The following is a 20595-nucleotide window of genomic DNA, read 5'->3' as shown; positions in this document are numbered from 1 at the left end:
GTGAGTTCATCAGGTCTGCGGTCAGAGTTGTTTGCCAACGGGTCTCAGTAACACAGGAGGACAGAAGTGTGGAGCTTGTTCCACTCTGCCAACATGCCACCCAGAGCAGCTGAGCTATGATGGTGCAGAAAGGAAGGTAAACTGGCCCAGGAAGAGTGGTGATGCATCTCCCCATGGATCAAAGGCAATCCACACTCGACTCCTGGGGCAATGAAGCTATGTGCTGTCACATAATCAGGCTGGATAGCAAACCCAGACCTTTGTCATTTCCACATTGGCACAAATTTTTGCCCTTTTCTTCCGGATTTTCCCCTTTCAATAATCTCTCATCTCCAAGATACTGAACCCCTTTAGCCCAGTCCTACATTCTTAACTCATGTAAAACTCCCATTGAAGAATCTGTGCTTCAGTGTTTCAAAGAGGACTCTTGATTAAATAAAGAGTGCAGGATCAGTTCATTTCACATTGCAGTATAGTTTTCTTCAGAGGGAGCTTCTCTAAAGGAAGTACCATAATCACCTGGACAAAAGAAAATTATTGCAAATGGGGATGAGGGGGAAGCCGTGACGCAACTGGAACTTTTGTCATCTGTACAATGTGGTTCTTTAAGGCATGTACTTTAGCCTTCGTTGTCTGTGGGCCTGAGATGTTAATTCAATGTTAGATTTTATATGTACTTACAAAGCCTTCACTTTCTAGCCATGACTGTCTAGCAAATATGTTTGTAATGCTTTGTTCCTTGGTTCAAACATTTTAGCAAACAAACGACAGGATGGAGGGCACTCAGGATATTGTCTAGATGTTAGTAGACATAAGACATTGTTAGAACCTCTCCTCTGATCAGTTCATGTTCAGAGTAAGCACCAGAAAACCATAGAACCATCTTTCTGGTTTAGGCCAGCATTGGGAATTCTTGATTCTCCACCTTTAAAAGCCACATGAAATATTCATCACTTCAAACAATTGGCTTTGCCAAAGAATCTGTATTTTCTGGAGTAGGTTTATTTTCTGCATGTTTGTCAGGGGGAGAAGAGAGAATGAGAGGGAGAACATATTTCTGTGTAATTGAAAACAGCTGGTGAAAGGAAGAGTGTCTGATTCAGTGAAAATATCCCTTAGGGAGAAAAGGTGCAAAGACAATTTATTTCCACGTCCACTTTTGCTAAATGACCAACATAATAGAAGTGTCACGGCATGCTGTGCGATCAAAATTAAAATGAAGACAGCTCAATTGAGACTCCTGTGAGGAGGCCCAGGGAAATAGAAGAAAAAGCTTCCTTGAAGAGAACAGTTAATATGTTGCTTGTGCTTGGAAAAAAACAGTCATGATAAAGGCAGGCAGTATTGGCTACCAGAACAGTGATTGGCTCTGAGGGCCTGAAGGTCAGGGGCAGCAAAACTTTTGCCTAAGGCAGCAAAAACAGGGCTAGGAGCAGAATAAAAATAACTACAACTTTTTTATTTTAAAAAATCTTATGGGAATAATACATCCTTTGCAAAGTGCTCGTGAGATCTGTAGATGAAAAATGCTATATAAGAGCTGTCTTAAGCAATAGTACTTTCAAACACAAAAGCACACCTTTAGGATCAGGCTGTCAGTGCAGCTGTCATCTTATAAATAATTGTGCCTGTAATTTTTTTTTTTTTTTGCATGTGCTGGAAAAAGGAGGCTGAGTCAAGATCTCCTTGAAGTTAAATAATTTCACATTTTAAAGGCAAATGCAGAGTCTGACTGAAACCACTGAAAGTTCAGAATGAAGGCTGAAGCTCAGTCCATTGTGAACTAGAATTACAAGGATCTCTGAGTGGTGGGAGAAAGATGGTGATCAATATAGTCTTACATGTTAAAAAAATCTTTATGCATTTAGACAGAGGTAAAATATTGTTAAGTAGGAGTATAAGGAATCTCCATATACCTAGACTGTGTAAAGTTCAAGAAGGGAGAAAAAGAATAAAAAAAGTCCAACATGAAAGGGTCATACACAGGAGTAGATCAAGGGTCTGACAGAAATTAGAGATAAAGGAAGACCTATTAGATCATCAAGTTCATCCGTCTGCAAATGTAGGATCAATCTTTACAGCGTATTTATTAGTTCTGTGCAGTATGGTGTTAAATGTTCCAAGCAAAGGGACTTCCATCACTTCTCTTGGGAGATGGTTCTGCAGACTAATTGATCTCCTCCAAATGCAGCCACTCAGCCCACTCATTCAAAAACACATGGTTGTTGCATTTGCTGACATATTTGTGGATTTGCTATTACTCTCTTTTGGTATTAAAGACATTGGTTCTTTTTACACATGGAAGGAGGCAGTATCACAGACAGGATGAACCCACCAAGACACCACTTCTAGCTGGATATCCAGCAATCTGGCTGCAGGGTGATGCCTCAGGAACACCATCAACACAAACTTATCTAGTGATTCTTTTAGACAAGGTTAATATACCCAGGTATACCAGGATTAGGGTCAGCATGCACTTGGGAAAGAAATAGTGAAGCAGCTTCTGAAACGTGACACAGAGAGAGAGCAGTCCATGTGGAACTCTGAACTTGGAATCATTGCTGCAAAGCTTTGTTATTACTTAAGGTGACCAGGAACTGTATTCATATAGTGTGACTAAAATAAGACTCAGGAAGAATATCTTCCTGAATCTGTCCAGTGATTTCTCATCCAGTGAAGAATTAACTCACACTAGAAGTCTGTTTTCCTTGAGTATTCTGAAGCTGTGAAATGCTAGTTTGATTGCCCAGGATTTCAGTCCTGAGAGTTACATAATTATTACTTTGAAAAGTTAGTAAAGAGAAGGAGCCAACATCTACTGAGGTGAGTCTTATTATAACCCATAATGCTGTGATGTCCTCTCCCCCACAAGACCTGACAGGGTTAAGTTGGCTAAGTGGGCCAATTAACTGCCCAGGCTGCACCTGAAGGAGGAGGAGCCAGGGAGCAGGGATTGATTAGATGAGGCTCAGTCAGTTCCTGTCCAGGCAGCACTTGAGTGGAGTTCCCTTTGAATACAAGGAGGATGCGGTGCCTATCCCCCAACCCTGCCATTTCACTGGGAGTGAAATCCATGTCAGAGATGTCGCCTTACCCTTCAGATCCCCGGAGCTGAGAGCAGTTGGGGGCTGTATTGAAGAAATCTGCACTCACTACCTGGGAGGAGGGAGTTTGGGCTGGCTAAACTCAGCGAGCTAGAAAGGCTCAGGGGAAGAACAGCAAGGTATAGGATAGTGCAGACGAGAATGATCAGTTAAGGTGAGCTGTTGTTAGCAGGAGAATAGGAGTACTTGTGGCACCTTAGAGACTAAGAAATTTTTTGTAGCATAAGTTTTCGTGGGTTACAGCTCACTTCATCGGATGCATGTAGTGGAAAATACAGAAGGAAGATATATATATACACAGGGAACATGAAACAATGGGTGTTACCATACATATTATAAGGAGAGTGATCAGTTAAGGTGAGCTGTTGTCAGCAGGAGAGAAAAATAACTGTTTGTAGTGGTAATGAAAATGGCCCATTTCCAGCTCTTGACAAGAAGATATAAGGAACTGGTGGTGGGGGGAGATAAGCATGGGGAAATAGTTTTACTTTGTGTAAAGACTTATATCTCCCCCCCCCCCCCGTACAGTTCCTTATATCTCCTTGTCAAGTGCTGGAAATGGGCCATTTTCATTACCACTACAAACAGTTATTTTTCTCTCCTGCTGACAACAGCTCACCTTAACTCTCCTTATAATGTGTATGGTAACACCCATTGTTTCATGTTCCCTGTGTGTATATATATATATCTTCTTTCTGTATTTTCCACTACATGCATCTGATGAAGTGAGCTGTAGCCCACAAAAGCTTATGCTACAATAAATTTCGTAGTCTCTGAGGTGCCACAAGTACTCCTATTTTTTTTTGCAGATAGATATTAACATGGCTACGCCTCTGAAATCTACCTCAAGTCACTGTCACTGCACCTTGACGTATTTCTGGGTTTAGAGGCATTGTGAGTCAAGCACAGAACTGAGGATTGAGAGTTAACAATTGTGTTCGTGGCTCTGCCACAGAATTCCTGTATAACCATAGGCAAGTCATTCAAGATCTGTGTTGCTCAGTGTCTAGGGTAACCAGACAGCAAATGTGAAAAATCAGGACAGGGAGTGGGGCGTAATGGATGCCTGTATAAGAAAAAGACCCAAAAATCGGGATTGTCCCTATAAAATTTGGACATCTGGTCACCCGACTCAGTGTCCCACCTATACTAACACTTCCCTACCTTCCTCAGGCATTAATGTTTCATTAACGTTTGTAAAGAGCTTTGAGATTTTAGTCAGAAGTACAAAGTGTTATTGTAATTACTTGATTTCCCCTTCCCCCTTTTCTTGAGCATTTGATCTTTACTTTTGTGGCACTAGCATAGAGAGTCCCTTAACCAGAGAATGAGAGTGCACCATATCCCATAATGCAGATCCTGCTACCAAATCAATCTCATTTTCTGTACACTGTATATGTCCACGCCCACATGCTACCACCCACCTTTTGTTCTCTGCCATCCAAACAGAAAGAAGGAACTGAAAAGCTACTTTTGCTATATTAAAGTTATGTAACGAAAGAGAATTTAGTAGAAAATAGACTTTCCAAATCTCTATAGCAATTATTCTATAAATGCTACAGAATTTTGAAAGAGTGATCCCTTTTTCATAGATCTATTTTTTAACCATCTGATATAATTCCATAGCAGAGATACAGTTTTCTATTAATTTATATAGGATTTTTCCATAAGGACCATGATGTTTCTTACTTTAGCTGATGTTGTATTTACACTCTGGAGAAAAGGGCTTGGTATTTCAAAAGGACCTAAGGGTCTTTGACTTCCAATGGGAATTGGGTGCCTAACTCCCTTAGGCCCCTTGATCCCAGCCTAGAATTTTACATGTTGCAATGGTTCCTCAAACCTTCTCTCTTGATGTTCTTAACTTCTTGGTTCAGAGGGCTAAATGAAGATTTTAACACATGTATGTTTGGTACAAACTGTGCACAGGAAGCTATGTATTGTGTGTACTTAAGAAAAGATTAGGAGAAACAGCAGAATAACATGCCAAAACTTAAATACTCAACATGTACAGTAGAACTTCAGAGTTACAGACATCAGAGTTTCAAACTGATTGGTCAATCACACACCTCATTTGGAACTAGAACTACTCAATCAGGCAGCAGCAGAGACCGAAAAAATAAAATAAAAAAAGCAAATAGAGTATACTACTCTGTTAAATGTAAACTACTAAAAATAAAGGGAAAGTTTAAAAAGATTTGACAAGATAAGGAAACTGTTTCTGTGCTTTTTTCATTTAAATTAAGATGGTTAAAAGAAGCATTTTTCTTCTGCAGAGTAAAGTTTCAAAGCTGTATTAAGTCTATGTTCAGTTGTAAACTTTTGAAAGAACATCCATAACGTTTTGTTCAGAGTTACGAATATTTCTGAGTTACGAACAGCCTCCATTCCTGAGGTGTTCGTAACTGAGGTTCTACTGTAGTTTCTTTGTGATCTGAGGAGAAAACCTGTTATTAATACAGGCAACTTTTATGTATTGAAAATATTTTTACTACTAGCAGATAGCACTGAGCCTCTTCCATGCCTTCAGAAGTGATCTGATTAAAGTGATCTTGTTTTGTTGCGATAAATTAATCTCTACATTATGTAGCATACAATTATTTTACAGTAAGATGACGCTAGTGGCTAATATGTTCTAATTTTCATGTACTATATTTTAGGAACAGCACTAAATATAGGGGGCCAGATTCTCATCTGACTTACACAGGTGTAAATTGGGAGTAACTTCACTGAAGTCCATGGAGCTGCACCAGTGCAAAAAAGAATCAGACCGAAAGGGTTGAGTTTAGCAAGCAATCCCTTCCTATGCCTGTCAGAAGTATGCTGCATTATAAAAGCTTCCTGTGCCCCATACTGACATTAAATCAATTAGTACAACATTGTCATTCCTAATTTTAAAAGATACTGAGGAAGACAAATACAGTTAAACATTTTTCTGTAGGCTATTCTGGGGGTTTGGGAATGTGGTCCTTCAGAGCATTTCCCTCATAGCCAGTATTTGCTATATGGTATGTTATAGACCAGGGATAGGCAACTTTTGGCACGCAACCCATCAGGGAAATCCACTGGTGAACCGCGACGGTTTGTTTACCTGCAGCATCTGTATGAATTTAGTAAGTATTTGATAGTATATATGTGTCTAATCTACTTAATGATTATGAAACTGACGTATTTAATGACAATAATAGGTTGTGCTTCCAGCCTCCACTAAGGGTGCCTGACTTCTCTTTATAAGACCTTGTTTTCAGTTGCTTATAAGTTGCCAAATTTTGATCGTTTGGGCTGAGGCTTCGAGGTCAGGTTCTGCCTCAGGCCGATTACTTTTGGAAGTTTTCAGTAATATGGTTCACCCATTTAGGGGAAAATTCATTGTTTTGCCCATGTTAAATTCTTCAGACCTTTTCTTTGAGCACCTCTAGACACACCCTGGTTTGGAACAGAGATGTGAAATTTGGCAAGATGGTGGCTTTTGTGTCGATGATGTACTTTTTGTGTGGTCCTTGAGCAAAATCCTCCCAAATTTAGCCAAGATGTAAGACTTTGCAAAATTGTAGTCCACACATGCTCAGTAGAGCTATCTTCAGTTTTAGCAGTTAAATCTTGGAAGAGTCCATCCTCACTGAGCAATGCTTGAACCTCTCACAGTTCCTAGTGCTGACCAGACTGCACACTTGCTCTGAGGGGATAGTATGTGTGCATGCTCAAACCCAGAATAGGGTTGCCAACTGTCCCAGTTTCGCAGGGAGTCTCCCAGAATCGAGCTTTATCTCCCCGAGGCCACTGAACCAAACCAGGACATTTTAGGCTGCTAATAGTCAGGAGGCACTGCAGGGCTATGGCAGGCTCCATGCCTGCCCTGGCCTCGCACTGCTCCTGGAAGTGGCCAGCATATCCCTTCAGCCCCTGGGGTGGGGAAAGGGGTCTCAGCATGCTGCCCACCCCTTGAGCGTTGACTCCACAGGATGCTATGGGGGCAGTGCCTGCAGTCAGGAGCAGCTCAGGGAGCCCCCTGGTCCCCTCCCAGGGGCTTCAAGGATTTGCCAGCTTCTTCCAGGAGTGGCATGGGACCAGGGCAGGCAGGGAGCCTGCCTTAGCCCTGCTGCACTGCCGCCTGAGGTAAGTACCACCTGGCCAGAGCCCCCACTCCTCACCCTCTCCCGCACTCCAATTCCTTGTCCCAGGCTCAGCCCGGAGCCCACTCCCACACTCTAAACCCCTTGGCCCCAGCCCAGTGAAAGTGAGTGAGGGTGGAGGAGAGTGAGTGACAGAGGGAGGGGGGATAGAGTGAGCAGGGTGGGGCCTCAGGGAAGGGGTGGGGAAGGTGGTGGGGCAAGGGTGTTTGGGTTTGTGTGTTTAGGGACCCTAGCTACAGGGGTGGGGTGGGTCGAGGCACTAGACATGAAAGCAGGGAGCCTATTTCTTCTTTCCTCTCAGTGACCCTCCTGCTGGAAGAGGAGGCTGCCTGATTAAAATTTGAATTCTAGGAGTTTGGAGTAGAGACTGGGACTAGTTGGGCAAAGAGACTGGGATTGGCAAGCAGGTGTGGCTGGAAGGCTGGGAGTCAATTTTGACATTCTCCTCTGCTGTTATCCAGACCGGTGATCTGCTAGGTCACTCCAATCCTTGATTCTGGGAGCCAGCCTTAGCCTGCTCTGCTGTGAGAGCCCCCACTCCTGGGCTGTTCATGCACAGACTCTAGCATGGAAGCTGCTCCTTGGACTGTGCAGTCGAATGACACCAGCCAATATCTCCGGTCCCAGACACAGCCCTAGGAACCTTCGTCTTGCAGTGTCCAGTTATGCCTTTTGGTCGCTGCAAGGTTATATGAGTTCATCAGTTTAAACAAGGAAATTGATATGTACCACTCTTGTTATCCCAAGGGGAGCCTCTGACACACTACAAACCAAACACACTGCTTCAGGTAGAATACACAAACAGATTTATTAACTATAAAGATAGATTTTAAGTGATAAGTCAAAACATAGAAGTCAGATTTGGTCAAATGAAATAAAAGCAAAACACATTCTAAACTGATCTTAACACCTTCAATGCCCTGACAAACTTAGATGCTTCTCACCACAGGCTGGCTGGTTGCTTTTCAGCCAGGCTCTCCCCTTTGATCAGCACTTCATTCGTTTGCTGTGGTGTCTGTAGATGGAGGTGAAAGAGAGACGAAGAACATGGCAAAGGTCTCTCCCTTTTATCATGTTCTTTCTTCCCTCTTGGCTTAGCCCCTCCCCCTCCTCAGGGTCAGGTGAGCGTTACCTCATCACAGTCCCAAACTGACCAAAGGAAAGTGGGGTGATTCACTGAGAGTCCAACAGATCCTTTTGTTGCTGCCTAGGCCAGTGTTTTTTGTTCCTGTGAGGCTGGGCTGAGTTTGTCCCATACATGTCCTGATGAGGTTTCAACTGCCTCTCTGCTCTTCGAGAGTTTTTGTCTGGGCTTGCTTTAAGCCATGAGGACATATTTTCAGCCTCATAACTATATACTGTGACAAAGTTCCTCCTCTATCTTGGTGGATCCTGCGCTTATTTTCAGATTTGTTCACCTCAGAGATTCACCATGTGGGTCAGGGAACCCCCAAGACACCTTCCCCTCTGGTAGAACCCACAGTCCAGGTCAATTTCCTCCTGTGTGTGATCAGGAGTTGGGAGGTTTGGGGGGAACCCAGGCCCGCCCTCTACTCCAGGTTCCAGCCCAGGGCCCTGTGGACTGCAGCTGTCTAGAATGCCTCCTGGAACAGCTGCGAGACAGCGACAACTCCCTGGGCTACTTCCCCATGGCCTCCTCCCAACACCTTCTGTATCCTCAGCACAGGACCTTTCTCCTGGTGTCTGATAACACTTGTACTCTTCATTCCTCCAGCAATACGCCTTCCCACTCTCAGCTCCTACTGCCTCTTGCTCCCAGTTCCTCGCATGCATGCTACAAAATTAAGTGAGGTCCTTTTTAAACTCAGATGCTCTATCAGCCAGCCTGTCCCAATTGATTCTAGCAGTTTTTTCTTAATTGGCTCCAGGCGTCCTAATTAGCCTACTTGCCTTCATTGGTTCCAGTAAGCTCCTGCTTGTTCTGGAACTGGCCCTGTTACCTTACCCAGGGAAAAGTGATCTACTTAATCTGGGACTAATATATCTGCCTTCGAACACTCTCCTGTAGGGAGGGGAGGTTGGCAGAGGGGGGGTCCTGTGACTGTGGGGCCATTTTTCGTTCTTTCATCCATTCACGTATCCGGGGAGAGTTCCTCTGGGCAACGTCCACCACCTCTCTCAATGTTTTCAAGGAGCAGTGGGCACTGTCCGGGGTTCTCTGCTCGGTGTCCCCTTCCAGTTCCTTAGTTTTGGCCCTTTGACCCCCATGCCTGTTCCTGTTGTTGCCTTTGTTGTCCCCCAAACTCAGTTGGGTTCTGGGTTTAGTAGCCCCTCCCGAGGCTGGACGAGGGGCTTTCAGCAGTGGGCGAGCTAGCTAGCACTCGCCTACATCCCAGTTCTCAATAGGAACACTCTCCTGTAGCCATCTGGCCTGACCCTGTCACAATACATGAAATTATAACCCATAACATAACTATAACAACAACGCTCAGTATATCATGAGCCTTCCAAAGACAACCGACATGACAAACTTTGCACTAGATACCACACAACCATTTTACAAGAATGAGCATGAGGGTGATGGGTGTTTCCCCAAGGTATAGAGCATCACACCGATGAGGATAACAGAGGAGGGAACTGGGAGCTACCTGGCTGGTTTCAGATGATGGGGTGGAGAACTGAGACTGAATAAGAATCTTGTGTGCAGAGACTGGGGCTGGCCAGAGAGGAGGAAAACTGGAACAATGAACCAGGGAGGGGATTGGGAGAAGACTGTGGATGGATGAGGAGTCTAGAGAGGGAGACTAGGACTGAGAACCAGTGGTGGATGAAGAAGTGACAGATCAGACAAGGATCTGGGAGCAGGGAACTGGGACTGGCTGGGCAAGGGAAGAAGGTTCGGGACTTGGACAGTGAGCCTGGTTGGGGAGACTAGGACTGGCTGGGCAAAGAAGGTGGGACAGAGGAAAGAAGGCTGAGTAGTGGAGAATGGGGCTGTGCAGGCAAAGAGACTAGGGCTGAGATATGGAGCAAGGAGTAGGAAATAGACAGGACTGGGACAGGGAAAGTTGGAGGGGATAGGACAGAAGAGATGAAGTTCAGAGGAAATGGGCAGAAGAGCTTATACCCACTGAGGAACACTCCCCTCCAAAGCATAAAATGGAACCCAAAATTCCTGAGTCTCACCATTCCTCTACTATCAGCAAACATCTGTGAGACCCACAGGCAAGGCAGGTGTCTCATTCCCCTCTAGCGCTGGTCTACATAAAGGATTACAACCTACTACTGCTATCAGCAGTCCTTTTAACATGAAAAGTACTATGTAAGCCTATGTGGTCTGAAAAATCAGGTCTAGTCATTTCAAACTGGGCACCCAAAATTACTGGGTAGTCTGACCTTAATCTCTCAGTGCCTCAGTACCTCAGCCACTAAATGGGTAAAACACCCCCTCACCTCACCGGGGTTACTGTTTGTGAAGCACTCTGATACTATAGTGATGAGCACCACAGAAAATCCTGGAAGCCTATGTACTCCTCTGCTGTCAGACTGAGTTGTGTATTCTGTCTGGGAAAACAGTTTTACCCACACAAGCCAAATTTGTGTTCTCTGGGCGTTTAAACTCTTGGAAAACAGAACTTGGAGTATACTGTTATTTTCTTTGTCCCTCAGTTCAAGCACTGTTAAGCCTGAAGGCAATGTACCATCAGCTTCTTCTTTCTTAGTGAGCTGCTTATGCTATTGGCTAGTTGAAATATGGATTTTATAGGCTTTGGAAATTTGTTTGGTGTCTGGTGATTTAAGAACTGTGGTGACTTCACCTTTAAAGTCTGGAACATTTTGGACTGGAAGAGTTCAAGACTTTTAAATTGAAGCTGCAGCTGATTGGAAACAAAAAATCAGATCTTCAGCTGATGTTGATCAGTGAATTCTGTTGATTTCAGTGGCTATACTGATTGATGCTATCTGAGGAGCTAGTTAGGGACCTAAAAGGAACCACAGCTTTCAACCAAGAGATGCTATTGCTGTAGTAATTCAGATCATTTTTGGTTATTCTCATCACCTCATCTTGAAGTCATTTCAGCCAGGAGATATAACAGTTTAGGCTGTGTGCCTAGTAAGATGTAGACCTAAATGCTTTACTATCTCAAGCAGCAGATTGGGAAACCATTACTGAGGTACATCTGTTTCAAAACTTCCAAACTCAAATTGTAGTTCTTTCTTTTGCAACTGACAATAATGCTTCTGCCCCATCCTTCCATCCTCAGTTCCATAGCTCTTTAATAACTCAAACATTACTGACTAACTCAATCTGTCAGTGCATTGCACCTGCCCGGGAAAGAGTGGATTGGAATAGTTTCTGCTTTCACAGGTGTGAAATGAAGACTTTAGGATTAGGGCAAATGTACAACAGTTCAATTCACATTTGTCTCTGCACCACAAAGTTTGGCAAACCTTAATTTGAACCTTGTTCAGGGGCAGATGTTTTTGGCCATCTGCGTTGTGTAACTGCTGTTACCTCTGGCAGCCTTTTCTTCAAGATAAAAGATGGCATTCTCTGAAGTGCAGGCTGGAGGGATGGAGTCCTAACATATGGGCTTTTCTGAGTCAGGCCTTTCAATGGACCTGGCCTTGCCTTAACATTCAGCATGTGGAGAATCTTGATGCTTTTGTTGCAGAGTTATAGAACATATATGGAGATATACCTCTCTCATAGAGCTGGAAGGGACCCCAAAAGGTCATTGAGTCCAGCCCCCTGCCTTTACTAGCAGGACCAAGTATTGATTTTGCCCCAGATTCCTAAGTGGCCCCCTCAGTGATTGAGCTCCCAACTTTGGGTTTAGCAGGCCAATGTTCAAACCACTGAGCTTTTCCTCCCTGCCACAGTTATAACCAGAATAGTACAGATAACTGTTTCTTTTCTGGTTTGCTGGCTGTTCCAAGCAAATCAGAAAAAATCATTTGGGGTCAAACAAGACACTTTTTTTTCACCCAACACAAAACCTTTCATTTTTGAGTTGTTTTAAACATTTTTAATTCTTAAATAAAACAGAAATAGATTTTGAAATGAAAAGTTGATTTTAAAATGTCAACATGCATCATTTTGATTTGGAGGGGAATTTTTTAAAGGCTTTTTTCCTACTGAAACAATTAGGTGAAATCAACACAAATTCACAAGATTTCAGTCAACCGAAATCTGCATTTTTCAGTGAAAACTTTTCTGGGAAAATTTGTTCTGGGCTAGTTGTACCACAGCACTATCACATTGTGATGCAGGCTTCTGCCAGACTAAGCCTTCAGAGCTCATTCAGCAGGCTCAAACGTAGCTAAATTGGAGCAAGTACACACTGCTGCCTAAGTCATTTACCTAGCTCTGTTCAGAATAGTCAGTATTGAAATCACATAATTCGATGGACTGGTATCCTAGAAACATAAGTGGTCTAATGATGTTAGGGTCATGAGACTGATGCCAAGGACATAATTTCTTAAAATTAAGTCAGCTTTGTACTGTGTGTGTGTGGGGAGGGGCGAGCGGTTAAATTTCACTTTCAAATAAATTTCTATTTGAAATATCAGGCCATTGAGAAAGCGTTGATTTTAAATCCTTTAGCTTCAGTCTCACACATGAGCCCTGCTATGTGGGAAGTCCCACTGAAGTTAATGGGATTACATGCAGCGTGTAAAATTAAGCTTGGTCATAAATCTTTGCAGAATTTGTCAAAATGTTAACTTTTTTTCAATGGGGAAAATTGTATGGGTTTCACAGGGTTTTAATACAGAGATATGTGTAACTACGGCTTGCACTGAGTTTTGTTTCGAGATTTGGGGATATAAATCCATGTGGATTGACAACAAAGGAAAACATCCTCAGAAACCATTGGGAAGTTAAACTGCTCAAGTTTGCAGATCTCAGATGAGATCCTCCCCCCTGCTCTGTCCCATTTATACTGGGTAGAAGAGCTGGATCAACATAAATGGACCCTAAAAGCCCCACTTTTGGCCAGGGGTAAGGATTTCCCTGGTGCAAGCACAACAAAAGACAGCTGTAAGGCTGTCCTCTGAGAACCTGCTTGCAAGCCTTCATCTGTGATGTTTCTTGACTTCTGCTATTTTTAAGTTGCCTGCATCTTCCAGATTTCAGAAGAACTTGACTCCCCAGGCAAAGAAAGATCTGATTATAATAAAATGTGGGAGATACAATATCAAGGCTAGAAGGGACCTTTAGTCCAACCCCCTGCTTAAAGCAGGACCAATCCTGAGATAGATTTTTGCCTTGGATCCCTAAACGGCTCTTTCAAGGATTGAACTCATAACCCTTACTTTAACAGGCCAATGCTCAAACCACTGAGTTATCTCACCCCCAAACAACATTGTCTAATAATGTTATAATTGTCTAATAATGTTATGAGCTGAACATTAAAGAGTTTATTGCAAAAAGTCACACTTTTCCTTGCATAAGTGTTCAAATCCTTTAGAAACTGACATGTTTTCAATACAGTGCTATTATGTGTTTACTGTTACCCAATTCCTAGTAACTATTGTTGGGAAATTCTGAAAAGCAAGATATCAACAAGAACTGACAATAATATGTTTACAGTCTACCAGAAAAAATCAAATGCTGCAAGACTGAAGCATCAGAATTGCAAATGTCTGAAGCAGAGTTAGACATTTGGGGCTGTGTGATTGCAAGCATATGTTCCAAGGTGATTCCATTTTCTGCACATGCAACTTTTAATCCTCTGTGGAAAGGTCAATGCTGTGTGATGAGAATGCGGTGTTAAAAGCAGAGAAGGGAGAATGGGCAATATATTCAGAAAATGTTCTCTAACAGGCAGGAATAAGAAGCATTGAGAGTGATAACTACTGAAAGAGCAACTCAAATCAGATTTCTTTCGGCAATAAAACACTACCCGATATTACAAAATATAGAAAATGTGTCCACAGGTATTGGGACAATGAAAGAGATTTCCTTCCAAAACAGACTTGTGTATAATTTTTTTATAATCTGAATTATGATTATTGGATTTTGAAGGAAAGTTGCATTCCTTTTGGGCAGTCCAATGAGTCCACCAGAATGCCTCAAGGGGCTTACTTTGCAGAATAGCTCCTCTGCGGTTCTCCTCTTTAATGTGGGCTTTGTCTTAGAAGTTTTAGTATAGTCATTAATTTGTTTCCCTGTGGAAAAGCCTGTTAACGCACATATTGGCAAACTGCATCTTCTCTTCAAGAGCTTAGTCATCTGCATCAAGTGATCAATAAGTCAATAGCCACTACCAGATGTCCATACCACTCATCAGCACACAATGATAACTCAATCACATCATAGATCTTCAATATTAAGTCTCTTGGAGTGTACTTATGCACTAAAGAAATATAAGATGCTCTCAAACATTGATGTCAATCAGTTTTATTAACCATGTGAAACCCAACTTTCCTAATTTAGATAATCTCAGTTACACAGGTGAAGGTTTCTAAATTATTTAAGAATGTAAATGCAACACATCTGAAGCTAGTAGGAATCACAGATCACTGATCTTGAAGGGGGGGGCATTTTAAAAGATATCAGACAAATAAAATAACTGTAAGCTGATGACTGCTGTGAAAAAAGAGTAGGTTGGACATCATAGTTCCTAGTTGGATTTATCCCTTTTCAAGAAGAGATCCCCTCCCCAGCCCAATGGATACTATTGCATAATTGGCTTAAGAGCGTTTGTGGAGCTTTCCCCTCTGTTGGAAGCCAGTATTGATATCTGACAGAAGTAGAATATTAAACTGGATGTGGACTGATCTGGTATGGCGCATTTCATATTCCTAATAGCAACTTACATTTGTAGATATAAAAATAAATATATCTTAATAGGAAAAAAAGTACACTATAGCTTTCCAAAAGCAAGTAGTTTCCCATCATCTGACAGATAGAAACATAAAACATAAAAGTTCTCTCCTGACGGGGGGAGGGATAGCTCAGGGGTTTGAGCATTGGCCTACTAAACCCAGGGTTGTGAGTTCAATCCCTGAGGGGGCCATTAAGGGAACTGGGGTAAAAATCTGGGGATTGGTCCTGCTTGGAGCAGGGGGTTGGACTAGATGACCTCCTGAGGTCCCTTCCAACCCTAATAGTCTATGATTCTATGACATAAATTCTTTGTGAAGTTGCCACAACACTTGGGCCTAGCATAATTTATTTTTGTGCTTTATAAAGATGTCTGCTCCAGCAAATGCATTGATGAAAGGCTTGTGCTATCTCAAAAGACTGTAAAGATTGGCTGATGCCTCACAAGGACACACTGAATGTTAAATTATTTGGATTTAACCAATCTTACCAAACGAGGTCTAACATGCTGCTTTAACAGTTTGGATGTACATTTAAATATCCACAAGCAAATGTGTTCAGCAAATGCTTTCCTCTCTCCCCCCTCACCTCGCGGTGTCCCTTTCCCTCTCTAAGTACTTATAAATTCTGCTATCATTTACGCTAGTGTAACATCAACAATTTCAGTCACTGAATGCCGAGATAGAATTTGGCTTGTATGACCATAAATAGAGATTTCCCTAAATAGGTCTTGATGCAGCAACATGCTTACTCGTGTGCCCTACTTTAAGCATGAGATTAGTCTCACTGACTTCAGTGGGGCTACTCACATGCTTAAAGTTGGGCACATGGCCAAGTACTTGACTGAATCAGGTCTATAGTGTATATATCAATTAAATTTTTAAAAAAAACTTCCTGATAGAGCTGTGTGTCTTGGCCTGTCTTATTCCCATTGTAATGACTCTTGGGGTACCCGGGACTGTGGGTCACATTATTACTCTGCTGACTCCAGCAAGAGGGAGCCTTGCTTGTACTTAACTGGGTATCAGTGCCCTGACTCCATACAAGTGCTCTCCTCTGGGCTAAGCCAGCCCTTACTTTACCATCCAGGTTAACAATGGGTGTCCCCCGGTTCCCAAGTCCCTTTGAAACATCCCCCTTTAATGTCCCAGTCCCTTTTCCACAGCACACTCACAGAAATACTAGGTCTGCTATCCCAGAAAGAGCTGTGTACATAGCAACTTGAATGAGTCAACTCAGGATCAGTTCTTTGTATCACACCACAGCACTGAGATAGTTTCACAGTGAAAACAACAATATGTTTATTATCAAATGTCTGAGATTCAAGAGGTAGTGATTAAAGATAATGGAAATGAAAGGGTTATAAACAAAATCATAATACCATTTCTAGAGACTAGACTAAACAGGATACCCTCTGTATAAAGAAGGTGATCTCACTCCAATTGTTCTTTGCAACATTTCAGCCAAGCCTGGTTGAGATCCCATTTTCAGGAATGTAAATGTCCTGTTCATTTACTTTCTACATGCAGAATAAAGAGGTGTCTCCTTGCCTTCCATATGTCCCCAAAGTTCATTGTCTATCCTCAGGAGCAGTAAAAATCCTTGTTTCTCCTGAGTGTGGCTTTCCTCTTGTTGATTTCACATCTCCATCTTGACTTCATATGTAAATGGAGCTTCCATTGTGTTGACTTTCATGCTTAACTTGCATGAGAGAGAGGTGAATAAACATCTTTTGTCTGTGTGTCAACTGTGCCTTGATACAGACTTTAGAAACATATTTTCAGCATACACTCAAAACTCCTCACATACATCTATATGTACATTTCACAACACTATTAATGACCGCGTCACCCTCGCTTTCATTTAAGACTTCACTTGACTTTCTTTGGTGAACCTGAATGTACATACCAGGACTAGGATATGCTTGTAACCCCCTTGACAGCTGACTCTGAGGGATTCCTGCATCACACTCATCCTCCTCTATGCTGTCCTGGAACTCAGCCCTGGAATATGCAGATCTGTCACTACAATTATTTCTCTTCTTTATGTGCCTGCCTTTCTGTTTAAAGAACACACATCACTAGGTCATCTGGGTGCTGGAATTATTATCCCTATTTTACAGATGGGGATGTTGAGGCACAGCGGAGTTGTAACTGGTTCAAGGTCAGTGGCAGACCTGAGAACAAAAGCCAGATCTCTTTTTTTTCTCTATTTGGGTGCCTTTACCTGAAAAAGATAGAGAAGATTAATAGTCTCTAAATCTTTAGTTGCTCCTATTATAACAATGAATGAAGACGTGTGCTAAAACAAAGTAGCCTAGTTAGGGCTGTTCAAAAGTCTTCCATCAAAACTTTCTTTTAACACCTCAAACAATCCACGTGCAGTTGTGCTCCCTACCATGGTGTTCTGCATACAGCTCCTATGAGAAGCTTTGTGATGATTCTGTCATTTCTTCTTTAGGCCTCACAAAGTGGTGGGTTTTTTACTAGGGGCTGGGTCCTTGGTTCTGTGTGGAGTGCTGGGGTAGGTCAGAGCTGCAACTGTTGTACTCTTTGACAGAAAAGCCTGTGTAGGTTTTTATAATGGTGCCCATGACCTTACGATCTGAGCACCTCCTAAAAAAACTACTAGAGCTGAAACTGGAAAATGAACCGAGAGTTGTGTGGGTGGAGGAAAGAAATATGTTGAGCTGCTAAGAATAAACAGTGGAAGGGAGTAGGAAGGAGTTGACATGACAGGAAGCGGTGAGAAAACTGAAGGTGGAGAAGAGAGATGTTGTATGAGTGAGTTTTGGTAACAGAGGGATGTGAACCAATGAGGATAACCTAGCAATGAGAAGGAAAGGGTCAGAAGTGGCTGAGCTGGCCATGTCACAGGTATTTTGAAAAGGGAGCAGTGTGTCCCTGTATTCAGATTTGAAGTGTTATTAGATCAAAGCCAAGCACCTATTCAAAACCTAATATCCGTGCCCTTTGTACCTGTCCATCTGTGTAGGCTTTAGATACCAGAGTGACAAGTGCCTTAGAAATACTCACAAGAGAATGCTAGGGAGGGAGGCTAAATTCTACCATCAGTTTAACAAGCAGAAAAGTTCAGGGTAACCCACACAAACATTCAAAGGCAGAATTTAGTCCTGTGAGATAGGCATTATTTACTGCCTGTCTTACTTATTGCCATGTATAGAAAATTGACAATGAAACTTTGGAAGAAGTTATTCTTAAATATGAAGCATGAAGCCAAGAAAGAAGACTGATTTTTAGATTCCATTTAAATAATCACAGTCTCATTAGGCACATTTTGAGTAATATAAATATTTAAAAAGTGTCCCAAATCAATACAATATTACGTATGGTTTTCACACTCAAATTTATAATCTTCCCTCCTTAGCCTCCTACCTCCTGCAATACCCTCTCCCCCCAAAAAAAAACTGTTAAAGAAGAAAAAGTATCTCTTCAATCATCACCTTTATCATAAATGTGAAGTTTTATCAGTAACTGAGTAGCTTATGGCCAGGATATAAATATCTGAATTTAGAGGAATTTAATGCAAGTCGTTCTACAATCTTAACTACAGTGCCATCTGCTGAAAAGCAGCAGAATCTTGAAGGCTACAAAGTCACACATTCACAATTCACTTTCAAAGGGAAACTTGTAAATTTGTGCTCCAACTTGGTTACTTTTCAGTCCCTGATGCTCTATAGGATCACAACTAGCAGATGTATGCTCCCCCTCCCACTTCAGGAAAGCACTTAAACACATGCTTAGGTTCATCCTGCACTTAAGGGAGTGCTTAACTTTAAGTCCCAATGACTTCAATGGGACTTCAGCATATATCGAGGTGTTCTCCCAAAGACGGATGCTTTCCAGAATCAGAGTCTAGTAAAAGTGCATGCACAATAGTGGGTGCACAATCCCCAAATGCGTGTGCAAGACTCATCACTTACCCATGAACATAGAAGTCCCACCCCAAAAGGATTCATCATCCTATCTATACTCATGTTCAAATACGTGTTAGTTAAAATGTGTTAGCTAACATCTGTTCAAATGCAACCCAATTTCCTAATCTAGACAGGTCCTTAGGCATGGGCTTAACTTCAGGCACGTGAGTAGACCCATTAAAGTCAATAGGATGGATCCTGTGCTTTAAATTAAGCACACGTGTAAGTGTTTGAAGGATTGGAGCCTTAGACAGCACTAGTAAGGGGTCATTGAGGCACACTCTTACTTGTCTGAACTTTAAACAGGTTTTGTCGTATTAGTGATTGGACTGAATGTAAGATGGGTTCTTTATACAGCAGAACACTTATGTGCTGCCTGCCAGTGTTAATCAGCAAAGCAATTGAGCTTTTCATATTTAATCTCTATATATATATACACTGTTATGTGATAAAAATAGATTTCTGGTCACTCAGTCCATTGGGGCTACATTTTCAAAGAAACCTCAATCAGGCTTTGTTCATACTGATGCCAGAGAGAACATAATGTTACTGGTCATTAGTTTCCTTTTTAAAAAGTTTCAGTCATTAGTCAGAGAGGAGAAATAATAACAGATGACTTAGATACCAATCACACACCACAGATAGTCACAGTGAGTAATGCAGAGTGAACATACTTGCACAAATCAAGGTCTAGTAAATAATTCACTGAAAGGAGAAAGGTTGGATTTCAAGGAATATTGTTCAAGACAAAAGTGTGATCAGTTTTCTCCTCAACCCAGCCTAAATTTGTGTTTGCACTTGTCTTGCACACAAAATATTAAACGTAGGTTTTGGCAGGTGATGGTGCCCAGATATGCTTGCATCTTTAAAATGTGTGACATTGTGTGTCTGAATTTTACTGTCTCGTAAGCCCCAGTTCAGCAAACAACATAAACACATGCCTTAGTTCTTAAGGAACTTGTTACATTGACCATGTCTTCCCCTGTGTACAAATGATAATGTAAAATTGTGCTCAGTAACATTAACTGGTGGTTAGACATCCCTAATTTAAAGCATTCCAACTTTTTTAAAATAGCCACTGAACACTTTAATACTAAAAAGCCAGATTTCCAAAGGTACTTAGACACCTAATGATGCAGATTAGTGGGATTTATCTGCCTCTTTGAAATCTCACTAGCAGCCTATCTGCATCTTTAGGTGCCTAAGTACCTTTGCAAATCTAGCCCACAGAGCTTGCTTAAATCACATCTTGAGTTAAGAAAAGAGGCTGTACATTTTGCCAGACTCGGCAGTGTTTTCAATATATAGAAGGATGTTCAGCAAAGGAAACTGTCACATTAATCTATTTACTGTGCATGATGGGTAGCTTTGTGGATTATCAATCAACTGAATATATATTGATCATTAAAACAAGTCAATTTGACCGCAAAATCTGAGCATGTTAGAACTGCTACATTTTCATTAAGGCATATAAAGAAAAGAGAGAGTTGATCAAGTTTTTTCAGCCAGCATGGTTCTGCTGGCTTCTCCCCCTCCTAGCAAGAAGGAATTATATCTACTGGCTTCATTTTGAAACATGTCCTAACTACTCTGTTGTTATTACAGAAATACCAATAATAAAATCCTATC

The sequence above is a fragment of the Gopherus flavomarginatus genome, chromosome 1 (genome assembly GCF_025201925.1).
Source record: "Gopherus flavomarginatus isolate rGopFla2 chromosome 1, rGopFla2.mat.asm, whole genome shotgun sequence".
NCBI lineage: Eukaryota > Metazoa > Chordata > Testudines > Testudinidae > Gopherus > Gopherus flavomarginatus.
This window is presented reverse-complemented; position numbering follows the sequence as displayed.